This window comes from Rattus norvegicus, chromosome 12 (assembly GCF_036323735.1).
Source record: "Rattus norvegicus strain BN/NHsdMcwi chromosome 12, GRCr8, whole genome shotgun sequence".
In the NCBI taxonomy this organism is placed as follows: Eukaryota; Metazoa; Chordata; class Mammalia; order Rodentia; family Muridae; genus Rattus; species Rattus norvegicus.
Window position 1 is genome coordinate 45,434,937 of NC_086030.1, and position 21,688 is coordinate 45,456,624.

The following is a 21,688-nucleotide window of genomic DNA, read 5'->3' on the forward strand; positions in this document are numbered from 1 at the left end:
GATGGCTCCTAAGGAGAAAGGTGCCTGCTGCCAAGTCTGAAGACCTGAGTTTCATCCCCATGACCCACTGGTAGAGGGAGGGAACCAGTTCTCACAAGTTGTTCTCTGACCTTAACATGTGAGCTATGCCTCTCACAGACACATGTAAATGGATGAATAAAAGTGTAAAGATAAGACTCCACAGCAGGACCAGACAGACCTGTGAGATGCCAGGCTGTAAATGAGGCAGTTTACATCTATGGGTTTTCCATGATACAGAGATAATGATGCCCCTGATTTATGGGGTATTTTGATGATTAAACACCAGCAGGTGCTACCCATCACGAGGGTTTGGAGGATGTGGAGATGTGCATTCAGCAAATGGCAGCCTGTATTAGAATTCTTCCTCCTCTGTCCTCAAGCAGTGCACGCACACACACACACACACACACACACACACACACACACACACAAACACCATTTAGTCTGGCAATAGTCCTTTAGCCCATAGATTGTGGAAATGAATTAATCTATTTGTGAATGTGGTCTGTTAGTCACCCATACCAGTCGAGGCAGCAGATGCCCAGGGATCTGGACTTGAGCCAGTGTCCCGCGTGGTTGGCTTGTATCAATACAGTTTCAGAACCACGGAGAACAAATGGGATGACCCCATATGGAACAGAAGCCTTGGAACAAGACTTCCTGGATTGGAGTCCTGGCTTCAATCTTAGACGAGCTGTGTGGCCTTGGTGAGCAGCCTGGTGTGATGTTGCCCTGGTTTCTCCTACTGAAGCAGGGGAGGATGACAGCAGAACCTGGGTCATAGAGATTTGGAGGGGAAGGTAGATAGAGTGGCCAATAACCAAACTAAGCCAAGTATGGAGAGCTTTTGAAATCACACACGCGTGCGCGTGCGCGTGCACACACACATACATGCACACACACATGCACACACAGACACACATGCACATGCATGCACACACATACATGTACATGCACACACACATGCACATGCATGCACACATACATGTACATACACACACATGCACACACACAGACACACATGCACATGCATGCACACACATACATGTACATGCACACACACACACACACACACACACACACACACACAGAACCTTGCTTCAGAAGGTTTCTTGCCCAGAAGTTTTACTTTCCTCTATGTGCACAGCTGTTGTAGAATGCAAACCACAGACTTAGAGAATAAACCCCAAAGGAGGCTCAAGCACTTGCCCTGTAGTTGCTGCTGGTGCCAGGAAAAACTCTTCAGAGACATCCTCTGGTGGATGTTTGCACAGTTGTTCCGTCCTTCCTGCAGGCAGACACTACCAAGAGTTTAGGGAACTCTGTTAACACACCACCTCAGGCAGGTAAGATCAAATATCCCCCACCCACATGCTCATGAATCTCTCCCTTATCTCTCTCATGGGTGAGATGCATCTCCCAGTTGTAGCTGTCTTTTGGGCAGAACTGAGGGCAGAAGCCATAAGAGGAAATGGATGGGGATGGAAGTGAGGCAGAGGTTGGGAGCCGCTAGGAAGCAGCAAAATGTGCTGGTTGGCTGTGTCAGCGTCTTATCTCATTCCTAAGATGGGATCTTTGATAAAATACAATATTAAGAAGGATCTATTTCGGCTGTTTGTTTGAAGGGGGTACAGTTTATTGTAGCTGAAAGGAATAAGGCAGCTGTGTGCTGCATGCCACTGAGCAGGAAGCGGAAAGTTCCACTTGAAGTGATACATGGCCAAACCACTGATGATGACCCATCTCCCCCATCTGCAACAGCATCCGAACACCAAGAATTCAAACACCCAAGCTTGAGGGGTGGGGAAGATCTCACATTTAAACCATAACAGTCAAGTTTGGCGTCAGCAACACCATCTTGTGTGACATTGGGAAAGTCTCTTCATTACTTGGATTCTTATTACAAGATAACCACCCCAGTGTAGTGGTGTGAGCAAAAGCATTTGGACCCAGTCTGCGTTGATGAGAATCCTGGCTTTGTCAAGACTGGACAACCTCCTTTTGCATCCTGGGTTTTCTCCATGGAGCAATGTGACTACTTGTCCTGTGCCTAGGAATTTTGCTTCAAAGAGGAAGTTCCCACTGGATATAAAAAAAAAAAAAAAAACCTACTATCAGGTTGCCACGATAAAAATTACCAAACAAAACAAGCACATTAGAAAAGAAAGGGGCTATTTTAACTCACACATCTCGGGTTTACAGTCCACTGTGACAGAGAACTCAAGGCAGCAGGGGCTTAAAGGAGCTAGTCACATCACAGCCACAGTCAACAACGCAGATGAACACATGAATGATACTTAGCTATCTCCACTCTTAACAACCCAGCACCCCAAGCAAGTAATAGTACTGCCAGTTTTCAGGCTGTGCCTTCCCAAATCAATTAAAGCAGTCAGGTGGCTCCCCATAGACCTGCCCACGGGCCAGCCTGCTGTAGATAATCTCTCATTGAGACTCTTCCTCCCAGGTCACGTTGAATTGACAATTCAATCCTCGCCAGAGTATGAAGGGATGAAGCTGCTGAGTTACCCTCTTTGTCTCTGGAAACTTCACTTCATCATTGTCTCCCCTGACGTGGACTTGTCTGGTTTCTTTGGAGACTCAGATGTGCCACGTGATGCTTTCCTGGAAACTGTCTACGAGAGGATATTTTTTGCTGAAGGAGACATGTGGTAGCATGTTTTCGCTGAGGACAGACATGTGGAATTTTTCTGGAAATTTCCTGGAAAAAAGGGCGTGTGATGTTTTGCTAGAGCAGATGCTTGAAAGAACATACGATGTTTGGAAAGGGTAAAAATACAACCCTAAAGACAGTGGCCAACGCAGCTGTGTGGTGTTGGTTCACCTTGCTACTCTTTTCTGGACATTGTCTGTTGTGACTTCATAGAGAGAAATGCACCAAAGAATGTCTGGTGATGTTCCCGAAGCTTCTTGCCATGTCCAAGAACTTGGGCCAATTGGCAGAGCCTTGTGGTTTCTTCTGGATCAAACTGGAGTTTGCTGATTCATGAATGGTGTTTACCAGTGGATGGGGCTACCTCTGCTGATTCATGTGAACTGAGCTGCTGATATCCTGACAATGCCGATTGGATCTGCCCCAAAGAATTATTTCTAAACAGGCCCACATCTTCCTTTCCCCTAATAGCCTTTCCTTTCCATGACCTCTGGTGGGTTGTGGGCTAGAAGGGAGGTTAAAACATTTAAGTACACTTATTAAAGTAGGTTTTGAAAAGAATATAAGCCTACACTTCCCCAAACTGCCTATTTCAGAGTGTGTTGTATGGAAAAACAACATGTAAGGAAAGCCCTTGTGAGAGTGGCTGCGTCGTTCCACAGCCGCCAAACAGGAACCGATCCCAGTTGCAAATGGACCTCTCATCAATCAGGTTTAGGCTCCTTTTGGAAGGTACTAAAGCAATGCAATACATTGCTGTAAACAGGGCACCTTGGGATGTGTCTCTTTTTAATCCAAATCTGTCATTTTTAGCCTTGTGAGGTTGGGTGAGCCATTTAAATCTTGAGCCCCAAACATCTTCAAACTATTGCAATCATCTCACCATTTAAATGGGTTAATGGGTATGTAAAATGCCTTGCCTGGTGCCTGGAATATTAAAGGTGTTCGAGTCCCCATTTATGCATTTGTTTATGTATATGCATACATGTTCATGTGTGTGCATGTGCATGCATACATGTATTGTGTGTACATGTGTGCGCATGTGTGTTCATGATGACCTTTATCACCATGCTGCAGGGTCACAGGGAGGGAGGCTGCAATGTGTGAACTCAGGAGAAAGTGCCCTACAAATTTAAGGGCATAGAGCTGAAAGGAGGGAGCCACTGTGTTGAGAGCTGTGCACCACATTGTGCTTTGACTGTGATGCCCCTCAACCTTTGTTCCCCAGCTTTTGCTGCTGTTTTGGAAAGCTGCGGTGGAACTCTGAGGTGAGGTCTGGTTGGAGGAACTGTGTGGCTGAGAGGAGGCTTTGAGGGTTCTATCCCAGCCCTACTTTGGCCGGAGTCCCCCTCTTCCTGACCTTCCAAGTTGTATCTCCAGGTTTGCTGCAAAGAATGTTTCAGCTACTTCAGCCATCACCCTCATTTTGACTCTGTTCTTCTGATAAGAGACCAGCAAAGAGCAGTGCGTGTGTGAAGGGTAGATTAACTTACCCTTCCAGGTCATCATTAGGGGGACACCAAGGCAGGAACTGAAACAGCTAATCACCCCACACTCATAGTCAAGAGCAGAGAGTAGGGGATGCACTCATACTACTCGCCTGTGCTCACCTGACTTTCTCTTGTATTGGATCACCCAGAGCTGCTTGCATAGGGAATGGTGCTGCCCACGGTGGGCTAGGTCTTCCTTCACCAATTAACAGTTAAGGCTGTCATCCACAGACGTGCCCGCAGATTCAACTGAACTAGACAATCCCCTTTTAAGACTCTTCCAGGGTTAATTCTCCACCATGGCAAGTTTACAGTTAAGACCGTTGCAGCTACCATGCCTTTCTACATGGTGATGGATGAATCCCTTTAAACCATGAGCCAAAAGAAGCCCTTCTTCCCTTAAGTTCTGTTAGATGTCTGGTCACAGTGACAATAAAAATGAGCTTCTCGTCTTCCACCATGTGCCGTTGGCAGCACTGTCCTCAAGCCTATTGTGAGCCAGGAGGAAGCAGCTGGGATCTTGTTTCTTGAAGCTGAGTAGTCCTTTACCTAAAGGAAATGACATCACACAGCAGAACCAACCAGGGGTTCCTTAAAGCCCCCCTCCCCCACCATGGCAGTTTCCTGAGTAGCTGATCGGGGACAGTCCATCTTTTTGAACTGCCATTGACCCAGCACCACCTCCTTATGCTCAGGGCATCACAAGAGAACAGCCGGGTGTCAGAATAAACTCTGATGACAATTTACTGAAGTCTCAGAAGACCTGGCTAAGTCAGAAAGACTGAAGATGGATGTGGTATTGAGGCACATACAGATAGTTGAGAGTGTTCCCATCTCCATGACTGACATATAGGAAGTATTGTGGACCACCAGCTTGGGAGAGCTAACAGCAGGGGCAGAGCCTGTGGGGGGCTGAGGCTGTGGAAGGATCTAGTCATGGTAGCACTGTGAGGGGGAGCCTGGAACTTGAAGGAACTCATTTCTCTCTTTTATCTCTGTGTCTCTGTCTCTTTCTCTCTGAGATGGGAGTGTTTCCTATGTAGCCAGGGATGCTCCCATGCTTGTGGCAATCCTCCTGCCTCAACCTCTTGAGTATTGGAATCACTGTAGTTCAAAGACACTTCTTATCTTCCTTTTAAAAGATTTACTTATATGAGTACACTGTAGCTGTCATCAGACACACTAGAAGAGGGTGCTGGATCCTATTACAGATGGTTGTGAGCCACCATGTGGTTGCTGGGAATTGAACTCAGGACCTCTGAAAGAGCAGCCAGTGCTCTTAACCACTGAGCCATCTCTCTAGCCCTGACACCTCTTACTTTTAACTTTCTTGTATTGTTTGAATCTCTCTCGGCGACACCCACTGCTCACACACTGGGGATTCACAGACAGAGTACAGGTGGCACCAGCACAGGGCAGGGCAAAGAGAAGGTCTGGCTAGGGAGGGACTCGTACAGACCTCAGGCTGTTCCCCAAATCCCCTGTCTCATTTTCTCTGTTGTGTCTCCCCAAGGCTCTCACAGAAACCCATGCTCACTACTCTTCTGGATCTTCTTTATTTTCCCCCAGAGAATTGCTAGCTCCTCTGAAATGTCTTTATTGAGGACCTGAATTTCCACCAAAAAAATGGTCATTTTTTCTGGAGGCCAGGCTGACAAAAAACGAAGGCAAGAGATGCCGGGCTTTCCTACTGTCTGGTTACTTCATGAGCGCTAAGAAGTTCCTTTAAACACTCGCACCCAACACAACACACACATCACATACACCACACACACATATAGCACTCCACACACAACACACACACACAACACACCACACACACACACATACCACACACAACATACCACATACACACAACACACACAATACACATCATACACACACACCACACTCATATCACACACATACCATGCATACCACTTACACGAGTCACCCATTCCCACACCCCACACACCCCACACACAACACATGCACACAACACAGCACATACACACAACACACACAACACAATACACATCGTACACACACCACACCACACTCATATCACACACATACCATGCCCACCACTTACACACATCACCCATACACACCACACACACACACACACATATACATCACCCATACATACCACACACACACCACACACACCACACACACACACACACCCCATATATACACACTGTACATTTATTTGCTCATTTACAAATATATTTATCTTGTATGTATGCTGTGCATGTGCATGTGTATACAAGTGTATGTACATACGCATGTGTATGCGTACGTGTGTGTGTCTCTGTGTGTGTATGTGTGTGTGTGTTCGTGCTTGGCATGGTGTGTATGTAGGTCAGAAGACAATCTGTGGAAGTTAGTGCTCTCTTGCCATGTCCTATGGATGGAACTCAGGTCGTTGGGCTTGGCGAGCACCTTTACCCATTGAGCCGTCTCCTCAGCCAACAGAAGCAGCTTCCAAAAGCCTGTTATAGCAGGCAGCTTGAATGGCGCTCAATACTGGTAATCTTAGCACTGTGGTCTGAAGTTGGCACTGGGAGGTGTGGACCTACCGGACCTGGCTGTGTAAATGTGGGCACACTCATTAACCCCCTCATCTCTGCTTGTCTTGTCCGTGCAGCAGGAATAAATCTACTTCATGGAGCTGTCCCAGGGACCGAGTGAGATGTGCAGACCAAGGAATCTGGGTACAAGGAAGGCTGTCAGGAAGTGATAGTTGGGGTGCTGTGCCTTGACTGGCATGCGACCGACCGTGGCAGCGTTGACATGGCTGGAGCACAGCTCCCTCACCTCAACCTCCTCACCTCCATCCTCTGCAGAAGCTGCTGGCCCTGTGCCTGGCTCAGCTGGCTGAGCTCTGGGCAAGGGAGGCTGGAAGAATGCAAATGCGACCTTATCTGAATCTTCCCAGCTGCTTCCTTCTTCCAGCGCGTCCCTAGGAAGGAGGGCAGGCACTGCAGCTCCCAGGGTGCCTCAGGCTGTCTTTGGCCCCGCTGAGAATGTAATATCGCCAACAATACTAATACCCAGCCGTTCCCTGCGTTTTCTAATTTGCAAGGTTCTTTGATGTCTACCCCGTCCCTGGGGCTTTGCAGAGACCCTAGATTGCCACTATCAATGGGGTTGAAAGAAGTACAAAAACCAAGGTCAGGAAGATCGAGACCCAGGGTCACATGGCCAACTGTTGGCGAAGCAGAGATTAGAGCACTCGCAGCTTTGTAGCAGAATTTAAAGTTCGTTGACGAAATCGTGGTACTTCTGGATTTAAGTGCTAGAAATGTCTGGATTGGAGGTGCTCGAGAAAGCTTTATTAGCAGGGACAGTCTAACTGCATGTGTGACGGTTCATCAACCCCTGTGTGCCTCAGCCCCTTCCCACTTCCTCATGGACCCATAAGAAAGGAACCCCCTCTTTGCCCCATATGCCTCCTGGATCCCTACCTGGTTACCATCTTCCTCCCTGTCTTCCAATAACTCTCCTATCCAAAGGACAGTTTTCGTTGTCTCCCTTGAGGCCCCAACTCGAAGCCTTTCACTCAATCCTGGCTGTATGGGCCTGAGCACCGCCCCTCCCCCAACCACTGCACCTCTTTCCATTCTTCACTGATGGGTCCTTGTGTGTGGTGAGAAAGGCAGAGAAAGCATTCCAGCCCCATCTTGCAGGTGCTCCATCAGACCAGCCTGTGTCATCAAGGTCTTTGAAATGTCCCACAGAATCTACACATTCCATGAATCTATTCAGCTCCAGCGCCCTTGGCACTCCTGTAGTGATCAGATCAGACCTCACTGGCTTCTCTAGCAGTGACAGGGACTGGTGACATCCCCTTGGCTCCACAGGGAACCTTGTCATGGCATCACATGTCCCGTTCGCTCTAAGCTACCTCCTAGCCTGCATCCCCTGCAGAAAATCCAAGCGGCACCTCTCCCCATCTTGTCCTTGCTTCTAGCATAAGCATCAAGGGGCTGGGAGACCACAGCTTCCCCTAGACGGTGTCAAGGGCTGAGGCTGGCAAGTGACACTAGGATCTGCTGGGCCTCCCTGGTGAGCAGTTCTTACAGCGGTCTCCCTGGCCCTCACACAGGAGCAGCAGTCTCGGAGGGTGTGCTGTCAGGAGAAGTAGAAGTGTCTGTGTCACAGGTCTGTATGGGACATGACAGGTCTGGGAGGAATCAGCTTAGCAGGATCGTCATGCCATCAGATGCAGACCATCCGTCCAGTACAGCATGGTCTCTGCTCTCTGTCCTGGGTAACATAGGTGAATCACCGTGCCCCTTAGAGCCTCGGTGTAACCACCGGGGATTAGGGTTCAGGGCACAGAGTCTAGATACTTCATAGATTCAAATCTTGACCTCGCAAGGAATGGGGGGAATCATTGTGTTTAGATTTAGCAGCTGGGGCTTCATGATTAAAACTTGGGGTCTGATTCTGAGAACCCCTTCTACATCAAAGTCCTTGGCAGATCACATTGGCCACCCAAGGACATGTAGTCAAAGCCTGACAAATTGTACGTCTGTTTAGACTAAAGTCAGAGCAGACTAGAATCAATGATCAGGCGAGTGGTCGGCCTTGGTGGTGAGAGGATGCTGGGAAGCCCCTAATCTCGGGGCTGATTTTTTTTTCTTTTGTTGCGGGCTCACCTGCATCTTTTTAATAAGTGTCCTTTTCTGAAAATACAGAATGAATTGGGTTCATTATATTTTACTTTATTCTAATTCATCCCCCTCCAGTATTCCCCATCTCTACCCCTCTTGTTAGTTCCCTTTCTCTTCCAAAACTGCTCCCCCTTCTGCGCTATGCCACCCCCACATCCCTGTCTGTCTGTCCTTCTGCCTATCTGCCTATCTATTTTTCTATTTACTTGCCTATCTGTATGTCTGTCCATCTGCCTATCTCCCTGTCTGCCTGCCTGCCTATCTATCTATCTATCGATCTATCGATCGATTGATCTATGTATGTATGTATGTATCTATCTATCTATGTATCTATCGATCTATCTATCAATCATCTATGTATCTATCTGTGTATCTATCTATGTATGTATCTATCATCTATCTATGTATCTATCTATCAATAAGTCATCTATCAATGTATCTATCTCTAGCAAAATAATTACTTACCCTCTGAATCAGTTTGAATTGTGTGTGGGTATACACTTATAATCCCAGCTCTTAGGAGGAGGATTTGAAGTTTGAGGCTAGCCTGGGCTATTTAGTTAGACCTTGCTATAATTCCAACACTCTGGAGATTGGAAGCAGAGGATCAGTAGTTCAAGGCCTTCCTCATCCATGTAGTGAGTTCCAGGACAGCCTTAGTGATGGGAGACACCGTCTCAAAAAAATAAGAGAAAGGGGATTCATGTTGTAGCGAAATCAGGAAGCCTTGACAGGTTAAATGTGCTCTGACACGTTGAATGTTTATCATAACAGGGGACAGAATGCAGCCTTGACTCTGTAGCTTACTCTTGCAACAAGGGCTCTCCTTTGAGTGGAAAAAATATTCCACACAGAAAAATGTAAGCTAGTCTTCATTGTCACCCCTCAGAACTTTGCATGGATTCCATCCTGGAAGAAAGTTCAAGAAAACAAAAACTCTGTCATCATTAGGCTCGCTTTGGGTTGTGTGCACGTTGACGCACCACCAAAGCAAAGCTGAGGTGGGACAGCTGGGTGAGCTCAGGATGCCATGGGAGAGAAGGGAGAAAGAAGAGGTGCCAAGATGGGATGCCTCTGGGTATTCAGTAACTCCGTAAATGTCGACACCTGGGTGGAGGGAACTAAGCCAGCTACTGAATGAAAGCTAGCATTCTTCATAGATTCTATTTAAGCTTTTTACATGTGTGTATTAGTTGTACAAAACAATGGGGTGCACTATAACTTTTTCATACGTGAATATGATATACTTTAATCATATATACCCACTTGTCCTCATGTTCCTCTAACTCCTGGTGATCTCTCCCACCTCTGAATGGACTTCTTCTACCACAAGGCCTTTTATTTCTTGGTGACATATTGCATATATATTTATTTTGGGGGGCTTTATACAAATCTGGATTTCACACTTGAAAGAATATATGCTATATTTATCTTCCATTTCTACCCATCATCTACCCACACTCCTCCCTCTAGACCTGATTTTTCATCCACAGTCATCCTATTACACCATACACACACACACATTTGTATGTATACATAATTTTAAGAATCTTGATTCCACACGTGAGATAAAACTAGAAATATTTTTCCAAGCCCCACTCAGAATGATGATGTTCAATTCTATCAATTCTCCCAAGAAATCACTTGATTTTATTCTACCTCATGGCTAACTACCACTCTGCTGACAATAATCTCTATATAGAACATGTTATCAGTTCATTTCTTAATGGCCACTTGGGCTGACTATACAATTACGGATGAGATCCATAATTGGGCTATTATAAGTCAGAGCAGCCGCTAAGGGGATCAGCGTGGCAGTTCCTCAAGAACCAAACGTCAGTTTTCCTAAAGGGTGTGGCCCCTGCTAGGTCGACCATGATTCAGTCACTAGCTCCACAGCCATGTGTCCGTGGGCAGCACCCACCGGACTCAGTGGCTACAAAAATAAAAGTCAGGAGAATATGAAGTTGGGAGTGGTGACAGATAGGGGGAGATCTTGGAGAAATGAGAATCGAGGGGTGATTCTCATCAAAATACCTGCGGTGTGTATGGAAATTTTAAATATTAAAGTGGTGTGCTAGGAAAATAACGAAAACCCAAACTTGAAGTGGAAACTTCGGGTTCTTTTGGAAAGTCAGTGATGTCAAGTGACGTTTTGCTGAGGCACACGGTTGAAAGGATGTTTTCCTGAGGCACACACGGGTGAGAGGATGCTTGGATATAGCAGACACGCGAAAGGAAGCTTGATGAAGGGGTATAAATGTGACCCCACAGGCAGTGGGAGATGAGCGCTGAGCATTGGTTTGGTTTGCACCGCCTCGCTATCCTTCGCTAACGACGCACAGGTATCAGTTTGCCCTACATAGAGTTGTTAAGCTCTATGTACGCCATTGAGAGAAACTCACCCAAGAACTGCTCATGAGGTTCCCGTGGCAGCTTGCTGCTTCTGCACCCTCGCCTCAGGCCGGTTGCTGAGACTTTTGCTTTCTTCAGGATTGACTTACAGCTGCTGTTTTGTGCGTGGTGTCTGCCTATCTAGAGGACGGGTCTGCAGCTGCTGAGTCGTATTTGGTGTTCGCTACAGGACTGAACTGCTGCCAAAAAGATCGAGCCCGCCCCCAAAAGAACTATTGCTAAACTGGTTCACTTCCCCCATATCCTAATAACTCTTCTCTTCCACTACCTGAGTGGTGGGCAAGAGGAGAGGTTGAACATTTATTAAAAGTAGGTTGCAAAAACTTAATGCCTGCACAAACTAGCTTTCTGGGTTTTTTGTCCTATTCTGGTATTATTTATTTATTTATTTATTTATTTATTTATTTATTTATTTATGATGCCTGTTTGTTTTCTAATGAGAGAGAGGTGGGGGGAGGGTGCAGATTTAAGTGGATGGAGAGGTGGGGAGGAATTGGGGGAGAATCCGAACTCGTGGACTTATGCTGGCTGGTTTTTATGTCAACGTGACAGAGTCCTAGACCTATCTGGGAAGAAGGAGGCTTAACTGAGAGAACTCAAATTGGCCTGTAGCAAGTCTGTGGGGGCATTTTACTGGTTCCGTGACTAATGTGGGAGGGCCCAGCTCACTGTGAGTGGAGCCGTCCCTGGGCTGGTGGGTCCAGGGTGCTATTAAGAAAGCAGGCTGAGCACACAGTTGGGGAGCGGTCTGGTCAGCAGTAGCCCCAGAGATGGGCTGTGCTAGGATAAGCTGAGATAAGCCTTTTCCTCCCAAAGCGGCTCTGGTGCTTCATCACGGCAACAGAAACGTTAAGTCAATACCCAAAGGGCCGGAAGTCAGCATCCCCCTAAGATACCGCACAGCCTTGTGGGATTACTCACCAGGGCCAATTGCAGAACTGTTCCTTTCAGGCTCTAAGACAGTTCCAGAGGGACATGTGTTGTTCCGCCGTGTACAAATGATGTGTTAGCTCTACAGAGGGGTGGTGTGTTGGACCCAGGGCCTCTCAGCTGCAGATTTGGGCTCCCGCATTGAACTTCAGCCTGGCTGACTCCAAACCCCAATGTGCGTAGATTGCTGACCTGGGAGCTGGGACACCATTCCTGTCTGTCTTGTCCAGGTTTTTGACTCAAACCACCATTGCAAAAGAAAAACACATTCACACCAGGGACAGATGACCAGGGGTCTGAATTTCTCCCCTTTGACCCAGGCAGAGGCTCTCAAGTGCAGACTCTGCGTGTGTCTCTCTCCTATGGGTTGGAATGCTTGTGGTCTCATCTTTTACCAGTAGCAATCCATAATCCTATGTGGACTCAGCTGGATGCCCTCTAGCTGTGCAAAATTGGATGCTTGGTTTCTTGTTATGTTTGACAAAGAGGCTTGCCTCTGGTTTTACTTTATGTAAGCAAGAGAAGGTTTCTAGGGTGTGGAGGTTGGGGTATCAAAGGCTAGAAAGAGCCTCTTCTCTCGTGTTTGAAAACAAGAGCGAATGCTTCTGTGGGAAATTTGGAAAATGGAGGCTGCTGTCTGCTGATCTCTTTCCGAGGCTGGAATCGGTGTCCCGTGTGTTTGGCTTGAATATCAGGATATTTTAAAAATGGTTTCGTGTCCCTGTTCATGGGTGTGCACATATGTGTGTGAAAATGTGTGCAGGTGCCCAAGGAGGCCAATAGAGGGCATGTGGAGATGTGTAATACCATGTGGGTTCTGGGAAACTGAACTCAGGTCCTTTGCAAGAACAAGCACTCTTAGCCCCTGAACCTTTTCTCTAGCTCCAGTATCAGGATTTTAAAAAATCCCTCCCCAAATTCTTCTCAGCCAGGGCTGAGAACCACAGCTGTGGGGAATGGCCATGGACCGTCAGGCCCCTCTGTCTTTGTCCCTCTTCTTCCCATTCCTTCTCATCCCTGCCGCAGCACAGTAATCTTCGATGTCTCTCTCTCTCTCTCCCATCCCCCACTGTCTCCTGAGACCACACTCTCTTGACCCTGAGGAGTTTTGTCTCCACCATAACTTGTTATCATCAGAAAAATACCTGATTTTAGTAACTGTTAACACTCCACTGTATAAAGGAAAGTAATCAGAGGGGTTAAGGGCTATCAGGTTCACACATCTGGTGGAGATGGGTTAAGTAAGCTTAGACATTGTTTCTCCTCTCCATTTCTCCTACACATTGTTTCTCCTCTCCCTTCCCTCTGGTCCTTCTCTCCTTCTCTCTCCCTTTCCTTTCCCCTCCCCTCCCCTTCCCTCTGATCTTCCCCTCCCCTCCCCATCCTCTTCCCTTTGGTTCCTTTTTAAATTCCCCTTCCCTCTTTCATGCTTTCTTTTTTGTCACCCTTCCTAATTTTCTTCCCACACCCTTTCCCCTTTCTCTTCTTCCTTGCCCCCTTCCTTCCTGCATTTCTGTGAACTACGGCACTTCATGAGATACACAAGGAGGGGTTGGGGATTTAGCTCAGTGGTAGAGCGCTTGCCTAGGAAGCGCAAGGCCCTGGGTTTGGTCCCCAACTCTGAAAAAAAAAAAAAAACCACAAGGATACCTGGGCTATGACAGTAAGTCTGGGTATGTATGTGTATGAGGCGTATGTGTTGTATGTGTATGTGGAGTATATTGTATACATGTGTGGAGTTCCATGTGCACATGTGCCTTTGTGTTAGGGGTGTGCATGACTATGAAGAGATGGCTGGGTAATACATTGGTGACTGCACACCATGCTTTAGTTGTACATGCCAGTGTATGCATATATATTTATGTGTGAAGATACACATATGTGTGTATGTTGGTGCACATGTATGTCAGCAGTGCCCATGTGGCCCCCCGCATGCTGCTTGGGCATGTGCATACCCATCTTAGCGGGGAGATGAAGGACAGAGGGGGAGTGAGGGGTGACAGACATATGTTCCCTTTCCCTTGGCCCAGTCCCAACGCACTCGAGACCTGCAGCATGAGTAGCTAAGATTAATTCTCTTACTTAGCATTTATGTGGCGCTTTGGCTCTGCAAAGTGTTTTACAGTCAGTTTTATTGGTTGTGCTCGTGGGTTATGGATGGTGGTGAACTCAGCTGTGGCCAAGGACTCTTCAGAGACAGGAGCCAAGGAGGACAAACTTCACCCTCCTGAAGCTTTCCTCATGTCCTGGGACAGTGTCCACGAATGCTCTGTAGGCACCGAAGTGATTGGTAGTGGAAGAGGCGGTACTTGGAGGCACTCGCAGAAACCGTCTGGGAGTCTAGACCTACACTTCCTGTCTGGCTCAGTACACTGCCTTCCTGGGCAGCAGATGAGGCTTCTGAGCATCTCCTCCGTACCCTTGGCGTGCGAGTGACTATCCTGATGTACCCTTGCATCATGCCTTCTCGCTGCCTTACTGTAAACAGAGACTTAGGTGCAAGCCGTTTGTAAGGGAGACGGTCCCAAGAAGCACTGAGGAGGGAGTGGGCAAGTGAGGGGGAGGGGTAACGTGACGGATATGCAGTTGCGTGGATTGCTGCCGTGGGCACAGTGGCCATAAACCCAGCATTAGAGCCACCTCATGAGGAAAATGGAGACAGTGGGCTAGGTATCTATTTCCCAAGATGGCCACCCAGGATGTTAGATGGTCTGTACATCCATGGTGAGACTCCCTGAAGCTCACACATTCCCTGGGATATGTAGCGATGACTGAGACTGAGGAGACAGGCAGAGCTACCAGTGAACTCACACACACCTAAGTTACCAGAGGTAGGCATCGGTGACGTCCTCTGCACACTCTTACACTCTACAAAGGCCTTTGTGTCAGCCTTGATTGAAGGTCATGCATTTCCTGACCAGGTACTTGACTCACTGTCTTCATTCTCTTGGGCAGACTCAGGTTCTGATTTGATCTCTCTCTCTCTCTCTCTCTCTCTCTCTCTCTCTCTCTCTCTCTTTCTCTCTCCTAAGAGAATGTCTTCATTTGTCTTTCTTTTCCCCAAGTGTAGATATTCCTCAACCATCCACATCTTGTTTGGTTCCCGTTCCTGCTCCTGGCTCCGTGAGATGCGCCTCACTGACATTCATAGAAAAATCACTCCACCACCAAGTCCGTGTCAGCATTTCTAAACCAAACTTATTAGCTCCGACCTCTCACTCAGATCAGCTACAACCTTGATGCTTAAGAGTGCTCAGGGTCTGCTGCAGCATCCGCTCCCCCCATCCTGCCTCACAGACTTGCATAAAACTGCCACAGTTACAGCTGAATGAGGGTGTGTTTTTTTTTTTCCCCAACAAGCAAGTTCCCACACTCTGTGACTCCTGCACACATTAATATTTGATAAGGTTTGGCTTGTATGACCAAATCTCCTGGTTTCCGTTTACCACGTTGGGGGAGGGGTGTTGCCAATTCCCCAGTCTTGAACCTTTGAAATGACCTGACCCTCAGGGCTAAACAATCGTTAGTGCTTTATAAGCTGGGATTTTGGTGGATCTCAGACAAAGGATGATGAGAAAACTGGTAAGACATGTTTCTGTTGCATTTGTCCACAACAGTGCTGCCTTACCTGTGGTTTAATTGCGATCCCTATTATGGAGTCCTTGCCCCATGGTTAGCGTGCTAAGCTGTGATGACCTGGCAGCGGTATCTGCCTTGGAGTTGGCCCTCTGGGTCTCGAAGATCAGGGGAAGGAGATAGGAACCAACAGTGAAAAATCAGAGTGTGCTTAGAGACCAGAGGAGGAGACCAGCACAGCCCTGTGGGGCAAATTGGGATCCCAGAAGAGGAGCTCTCTAGCGGGCAGGAACATGAAAGATGAGGCAGGTCTGAATGAGGTTGGAGGGGGGAGTACCAGAAAGGAGTTTTAAGCATGAGAGTGCAAGGGCATGCCCTGAGCTGCAGGCTTCATTCATGAACCATGCGTTGTTTGAGGGGGTGGGATACACGTTTGGAGAGTGATGGGCTTGTCCCAGGGGAGTTGAAGGCAATCACCTAACGCCTCTTGCTTCATTTTCTTTGACTTCAGAATGGGAACAGTGACACCTGTTTTCCCAGCATCATCCCGAAAATGAAATAAAAATCAGTACATTTTAAAACGGCAGGATCCTTGGCTCTTGTAAATATTGACTGCAGAAACTGTCAGCAACCCAGACTCTTTCCTTAACGACAGAAATCACAGTGAAGGATTGGATAGAGGCTGCCCAGCCTGACCACCTGAGTTCAGTTGCCAAAATGCACACGGTGAAATGAGAGTACACTCTCCCTTAGAAGATCTCCATACATGCATCCCCAAGATGATTTATTAAAATATAACTTAATTTAAAAAAAAAACACGGTAACTTGGGCACACACTTGTAATCCCAGCATCTAAGAGGCTGATGCAGGGGGATTACAAGTTCAAAATTCAAGGTCAGTTTAGGCAACAACTTTAGAAGAAGAGGGGGGAGGAGAAGAGGGGGTGGAGGGGGAGGAGAGGAAAAATGAAGAAGGGTAAGGGGATGAAAGAAAAAAGAGAAAGAAGGAGAAAAAGAAAAGGAAAAACGTAGATATAGTTGTGGCAGGAGGTTAAATGGTGGTCCTCCAAATGACATGTTCACCTCAAACCCTCAACACCAGGGAAGGCTGCCTCATCTAGACATGGAATCTTCCCAGGTGTAATTAAGGGTCTCAGGATGGGATCATTTTGAATTATCTGGGTCGATCTTGAATCCTATGTCTAGTATCCTTTTAACAAGGGAGGGGAGAACTCTGGAAGAAGGCCATGTGAAGAGGGAGACTGCATTTGACTTCCATGAATATGTTTATAAGCTCCTAGGACTGAAAAAGCAAGGAAAGGAAAGAGGAGGATGGAGAGGGGAGGGAAAAGAAGAGAAGAGAGAAAGTAAGGGAGGGGAGGCAGATCCTCATAGCCTTGGGAACATGGGACAGAATAGAGGCTGCTCAATCCTAGGCATCCAGCAAGTAGAGAGGGAAAGAGGGAAAGGGGGGGAGGAGGGAGAAGGGGAGGGGGAGAGGAGGAGGTAGGAGGGAAAGAGGAGGGGGAGGGGAGGGGAGGGAGGGGAGAGGGGGAAGAAGGAGGAGGAGAGGAAGGGGAGAAGGAGGAGGGGGGAAGAAGGGGGAGGGGAAGGGGAAGAGGGGAGGAGGGAAAGGAAGTGGAGAAGAGGAGGGAGAAGGGGAGAAGGAAAGGAAAAGAAGGGGAGAGGGGGAGGAGGGAAGAGGAGAGGAGGGGAAGATCAAGAGCAAAATATTCCTAAAGACTCCCCATGATCTACTTCCTACAGCTGGGCTCTACCTCCTAGTTACCACCACTTCTCAGTAATGCCACTAGAACATCAGTCTTTCAGTGATTATGTCATAGATCAGGGTCCAAGCCCTCATGCTACGACCTCTCCCCCACACCTATCAGCTGGTAACTAATGCCTGTAAATCCCCCAACACTGCATCTTTGTCTGTACCTCCTTGGTGACCTCCTGCAGGACATTGCTATCCCTGTGTTTAGAATGAGGAACAGGAAGGCTCCTGGAGGGCTCGACAGTTAATTTGTCTACTCAGCAAGATCTAGAGTCATGTAGGAGACAAACTCCTGGGCATATCTGCAAGGGAGCTTCCGTGTTGGGTTAACTGGCCCTGGAAGAACCACCTTAGAGGTAGGTAGCACCGCTCCATGGACTGGGGCTGAGACAATAGAACTGAGAGAGTGGATGGGCTAAGCACCTGCTTCTATCTCTCTCTGCTCCCTGTTGTATAACCATGTCATGCTCTGCTCATACCGTCACGCCTCCCCGACCATGAGGGACTGTATCTCCTCCAACTGTGAGCCAAAGGAATCCTTTCCTCCACAGTCTCTTCTCAGGCACCTTTGTCACTAATGCAGAGGCCTGTCTGCTCACTGGTTGATTGTAGGAGTCAGGATGATGAACAAAGATTTGTCAATGTCAACCAGTATAGAGTGAATTGGCTAGTGTTTTCTCCTCTCTAATTTCTTGTCTTCCTAAAACAAGATCCTAGCCCAGGGACTGAAGACCATGTAAGAGAGGAAGCATGTAACCATAGAGACAGGTAGAAGCTAAGAACTTAGAGATAGCTGCTACTGGGAGCTAGGAAGAGGCAAGGAAGGATCCCCTCTGGATTCTTCGGATGGGGGACCCTTTCCACACCTTGACATCGAACTTGTAGCTTCCAAATTGTGAGCTGGTATACTTAAGATATCTCAGCTTGGAGCAATTTGATACAGTGCCCCATAGAGATGAACACACACGAGTACACACACACACACACACACACACACACACACACACACACACAGACCTAAACACATACCACACACATCACATATACACACACCATAGAGACCATACACACATACACTCACACACAGACACACACACACACCACACACATATAACATACCACACATACTATACATATCACACACATAGGACATACACATAGGCACACACACATACACACACAGATCACAGATACACAGACACATATGCCACATGTCACATATCCTCCTCTCCCATATAGGCGTATACCCAGACACACACAGAGACCCAAACACACAAAGACACACACACACATACACACACACACCACACAGATACTGTAGACCATATACACATACATACACTCACACACAGACACACACACCACACACACAGACACACACACACACACACACACATATATACACATGCCACGCACACACTGACACACATGCACACACAGAGCCTAGGGAGTCGGATGACCCAATCAATACTGAGTGGTGACAGTGCTCAGGAAAGGTTTCACTCCAAGGGGAGCAGCAATGGGATTGAGGCTAGAGAGAAGATCTAGGTGGCTTTAAAGTGATCTGTGTTGAAGGACGGACAGAGAGAGCATCAGGGTCCAGAGGGAATACTCAGTGAGCTGGGACAGAGCCCTTGCCCCTGTGCAGATAATTGTCATGCCTCCCCACCCCTCTTTGTTCCTGTGCCCTTGGGTTTTTCTTCTGGGCCTGTTGGATTGGACGTCTGTCTGTCTGCTGCTACCCCTTTTCTTCCATCCCTGTCTTTGTTTGTCATGTGGGCTTTTGAGCGTGAGCTTGAAGATCCTGCTGTCCTTGAGCACTGCAGGGAGCACCTGGAGGAGGCACAAAGACACTTTGTGTGGCAGCTTTCGACAGCTTCTGCTCCCTGAGTCCACTTGGCTGTGAATGGGCCTTGGACAAAGGCATCCCGCCTGAGTACCTGTAATTGGAGCATCCACGTGCGTGGCCTGCAGTGGCGGAAACGCACAGGACAAAAGCAAGATGAATGGCCGCATCTCCAGGCTGCCCGTTGCTATGGTTTCTGTGGGGCTGGTGGGGAAGGCGGTTACCAGGCAACTGGAGAAGGACCAAGACAAAGGGAAGCTGGTCAGGGGCAGGTGCCAGTGTGTGTCGGGTGGGGGGGATGAGGTGGGAAGGAGACAGATACGGGACAGACACAGGGACAGAGGACAGAGGGAAGTAAGAGCAAGGGGAGACAAAGGAGACAGCATAGAAAAGGCAGGGACAGAACCATCAAGGCAGGAAGAGACTGCAAAGACAGAGACACATGGATAAAAATGGGTATCACTTACTGTGAGCAGGACAGGCAAGCTGGGCCCTCAGGAGATGGATGACTAGTGACACAGATACTGCTCCTACGCTTGGAACTCCCAGACATAATAGTCAGAGCATAAGAGAGATGACACCCCTCCAAAACACATCTCCCACAGGATGGCTGAACTTTCTCTCCAGCCCTCTCTCTCTCAGATACTGGATGGGAGATACTGGAAGGCATTGTACCTGTCCTGGCCCTAGGCAGGAGGCCCACAGGCAGTTGTACTTTCAAGAGATTGTGATTCTCAGTTGGGAGCGGCTTCATCTCTCTCTGGATGTTGTCTCATTGGTCACCTACCATGATATTTACTTTGCTCACTATGCAAGGAACTTGAACCAACAGTTCCTCTATCCAGTAAGTATGCAGCTACCAAATGTGTTTGCTTCCCGCTAGATCCTACATGTTAGTATCTATCTTTTAAGTGTGGGTACTGAGACTCTGGGACTTAGAGTTTTACCTGAAGCATCTAACATCCAGACTAGGATTCATGCTCAAGGCCCTTTTCTTGGTCAAGGCTTGTTTATATACAAGGAACAAAAACGTATACGTTAACTCCAGCAAAAAGGGAGATTTATTGGGAAGATAGGGAAAGGGCTCCTTAGACCAAGGGCTGTGTACGACAGCTTCCTCCACCGTTACTCACAGATATCGGAAGCCAAGGGGACCCCCTCCCTTTGTGTCTGAAATGATCTTTGTTTTGTTTTTTGTTTTTTGTTTTTTCGGAGCTGGGGACCGAACCCAGGACCTTGTGCTTGCTAGGCAAGCGCTCTACCACTGAGCTAAATCCCCAACCCCTGAAATGATCTTTGGACGCTCTGTTCTTCCTGCATCCAATGCTTCAGCTCGTCCAGATCATGGAATGCCAAGAACGGCCTTTGCGGAAATGCTTTTTCACGGCTCATATTCTCAAAAGAGAACATGCATCAAGCACTCAGTCCTGGACCAATCACCTGTCCTGAGGCTCCTGGAAGGTAGGATAGGATTGGATGATTGTGGTCCGTTCTTCAGTAAGGACTGTGCATGAACTCACTCACAGCGTATGGGTACCACCTGCTTCCCCAGCCAAGAGTTGTCCGGAGCTCCTACTTCTGAAGAGCTCTGCAAATGTGGCATACCACAGGGCAGGGTATTCAGAGTCCGGGGGGGGTCTTGAGCCAATGTGGGTGTACAAGATTATCATTGACCATGAAACAAGGGGAGGTAGAAAGAAATCAGAGGATCGGTAAGCTAATGTATACCGTGATGGAATGACGATGGAGAAGGGGCCGCCATTTCTTCTTTCATTCATTTAATGAACCTATACTTTCAGGGACTGCCAGGTGACAGGGACACAATAGGGGAGAAGACATGGCCTGTGTGCTGCATCGTCCGACTGATGACACTAGACTGTCTTAGGTTTCCACTGCTGTGAAGAGACACTGTGACCAGGGCAACTCTTATAAGGACAACATTTGGTTGGGGCTGGTTTATAGGTTCAGAGGTTAGGTTCATTATCATCATGGTGGGAAGCATGGGGGCACACGGGTAGATATGATGCTGAAGAGTCAGGAGTTCTACATCCAGACTGACAGGCAGGAGACAAGAGAGTGGAGAGAGCAAAGAGCAGGTTGGGGGGCAGTGGCAGACAGACAGACAGACTGGGCCTTGTTCGAGCATCTGAAATCTCAAAGCCTGCTTCCAATGACACACTTCCTCCATTAAGGCCACACTTTCTCCAAAAAGGCCACACCCACTCCAACAAGGCCTCACCCACTCCAACAAGGCCACACCCACTCCAACAAGGCCTCACCCACTCCAAAAAGGCCACACCCA

At 47.8% G+C, this 21,688-nt stretch overlaps 2 long non-coding RNA genes across 3 annotated transcripts; both read right to left on the reverse strand.

Annotated features, from left to right (window-relative positions):
- Positions 1-1,635: 1,635 nt before the first annotated feature.
- On the reverse strand, positions 1,636-4,815 carry LOC120095994 (uncharacterized). Of its 2 annotated transcripts, XR_005492038.2 has the most exons (3): positions 4,303-4,745; positions 2,548-2,740; positions 1,636-2,103 (listed from the first exon to the last, which is right to left on the reverse strand). It is a non-coding gene; the product is annotated as an uncharacterized LOC120095994 (long non-coding RNA). The 2 variants fall into 2 exon arrangements; XR_010056573.1 differs by having other exon boundaries at positions 1,636-2,740; positions 4,303-4,815.
- A 14,274-nt stretch (positions 4,816-19,089) lies between these two features.
- Positions 19,090-19,623, reverse strand: LOC134481207 (uncharacterized). Its single transcript, XR_010056575.1, has 2 exons — positions 19,481-19,623; positions 19,090-19,373 (listed from the first exon to the last, which is right to left on the reverse strand). It is a non-coding gene; the product is annotated as an uncharacterized LOC134481207 (long non-coding RNA).
- Positions 19,624-21,688: the final 2,065 nt, after the last annotated feature.